The 2,587-nt window shown below is 36.0% G+C and overlaps 1 protein-coding gene across 2 annotated transcripts in view; it reads right to left on the bottom strand.

Moving 5' to 3' along the window:
* LOC106869864 (uncharacterized) overlaps nt 1-2,200 on the bottom strand; it is an 86,476-nt gene extending 84,276 nt beyond the window's left edge. The window contains exon 1 of one of the 2 annotated variants that reach the window (XM_052971821.1): nt 1,574-2,200. The gene's annotated coding sequence lies outside the window, so the exon portion shown is untranslated. The remainder of the gene's footprint in view (nt 1-1,573) is intronic. The other variant, XM_014915783.2, reaches the window with a different exon arrangement.
* Nucleotides 2,201-2,587: the final 387 nt, after the last annotated feature.

Raw genomic sequence — 2,587 nt, 5'->3', positions numbered from 1 at the left:
CCCCGGGACTTATTCTTTGTAAGCCTAGTACTTATTCTATCGGTTTCTTTTGCCGAACCGCTAAGTTACGGGGGACGTAAACACACCAGCATCGGTTGTCAAGCAATGATAGGGGTGACAAACACAGACACACAAACACATATATATATACATATATACGACGGGCTTCTTTCAGTTTCCGTCTACCAAATCCACTCACAAGGCTTTGGTCGGCCCGAGGCTATAGTAGTAGACACTTGCCCAAGATGCCACGCAGTGGGACTGAACCCGGAACCATGTGGTTGGTAAGCGAGCTACTTACCACACAGCCACTCCATAATTTTTTATGAAAACAAAACACGCTGGTCAAGTAAATCTCGTGTTGTGAAGAATCAACACAACATGCGGGTGAAGTGAAACACAACACAACACAACGTGCGGTTGTCATGGTAACAAGATGTTAATGCCTTGCTGTCTGTTGATTGGCCAAAATTACCCAAATTTCCCAATTTTAATTCCAAATAACATCAGATTCTTAAATTTACGAGATAAAGTAATTGGTTGATCGTAATCAAATTTCAGAGTTGCATCGATACACCGAAATCGAAAGCATTCTGAGCAAACTTAAAGGGGACTCATTTTGCGAATGAAACTAACTAGAGCCGTTGAATGCGCCTCAATCAGCACCAGACTCAGTAAGTTGCATCATTTAAACTGATGAGGTCATTTTTGTATGTTATTCTTCTCGGGTGGGATTGATAGAATTGTGAGGATGTATACTCAACGAAGAAACTTTATTTCTCTATATTGACATTGATATAATATAGATAATGTTATCTAATATAAATAACAATGAACGTCTATAATATTAATAACATTAAACGTCCGATTCGATCCAAGTTAAAGAACGATTTCCTTTATTTATTTTCTTCCCATACGACCATTATTGGAAATTAAGGTTCGTTTGATACTATATAATTAACGAGTTAGCGAAAAATTGCTATCAATATGGACACAGTCGAGTAATTTCCTCATTAATAAACAATAATGTTTTCTGTCACTAATGTATTTATAGTCGTTCTGATAGATCCAATTTTCTGTCTAGCGTGGCACATGCGAGAAAGTCATATTGGTCTCTCTGTCTTCGTGGAGCTAGGCTTTTGAGTGAGATTTACCCCCCACGAAATAACCCAAGTATGAAAGAATTGAAATAAAGCATAGTCCTTGGACGGTAGAAAAAAAATATTGAAATAGTAACACAAAAACAGCGACGAGAGAGAAAGAAATACTGAAAAATAGTCGAAGATAAACAAACAGGTCAGAGAGAGAGAGAAGGAGAAATAGAGAGAGAAGTAGAAATAGAGAGAGAGAGTGTGTGTGTGTGTGTGTGTGTGTGTGTGTGTGTGTGTGTGTGTGGCTGTGTCTGTGTCTGTGTCTGTGTGCGCGTGCGTGCGTGTGTGCGTGCGTGTGCGCGAGTGTGTGTGGTAAGTGAAAAACTGTGATAGCGGTAGCAGCAAGCGAAAATGAGAATAAGTAAAATTAGCAAAAGATAAATTTAACATCTCTACACAGAAAGAATTAGCGAAAAACTTACCTATTCCGATATGCAGGATAGATTTTGAGTAAATAATTATTGAATCCTGATATATTATTCATGATTTCCCATGTTTTAGAAATTAGACGGTAAACTTTTATAGTTTCTTCGCAAAACTGACGATTTTCTCGAGAAACATTATCAGAACGAACTTCTTCACTGATACTGTCGTTACCACTGTATGAGAGCCACCATTAACAAAACAGCACTAATGTTACAACTAGCAGTTTCCAACTGTTGCTGTTCTCTTTGTTAGCAATAACAACATCCTTACTGCACCCATCACCATCGACTCACTTTATAATACACACTGCCAAATCGGTTCGAAAAATCTCTTTTGTGACGACTGCTACCATCAAATGAATGACAACGGATATCTGCTGCTAATGAAGCCATGCATAGATGTTATTATCATTCGTCTAGTTTTAAGGCAAATGTAGATTGAAGAAGTAGTTAGGAATATCAGAGCCAAACCAAATATTCTACAGAGTAACGAGAAGGAAATAGCCACGCCCACAGACTCAGAAATGCGCATAAAATTCACAGATCCAAACACGGACACACAGACATGGTCACTCAATTGAGTTGGGTTTCGGTTTGTTTGTTTGTTTGTTTATTTGGGGTGTTTTTGTGTTTTTATTTTCGTTTTATTTTTGTTCTGTGCCGATTTTTTTTTTATGTTTAATTTTTGTTTTCCTTTTTGTTTTTTTCCCAGCAATATGTTCGAAAGCAAAAATACTGTACGGAAATTAAATGTTTAAAATTGGTTCTGATTAAAGGAACAAAGAAAATATTGTGACACATACGCACACATATGTATATATGTATGAGTGTATGTATGTATGTATATATGTATATATATATATATATATGTGTCTGTATGTATATATGTATATATGTGTTTGTCTATATATGTATATATGTATATATATGTTTGTCTATATATGTATATATGTATATATATATATATATATATATATATATATATGTGTGTGTGTGTGTGTGTGTGTGTGT

Source organism: Octopus bimaculoides, chromosome 11, assembly GCF_001194135.2.
Source record: "Octopus bimaculoides isolate UCB-OBI-ISO-001 chromosome 11, ASM119413v2, whole genome shotgun sequence".
NCBI lineage: Eukaryota > Metazoa > Mollusca > Cephalopoda > Octopoda > Octopodidae > Octopus > Octopus bimaculoides.
This window is presented reverse-complemented; position numbering and strand designations above follow the sequence as displayed.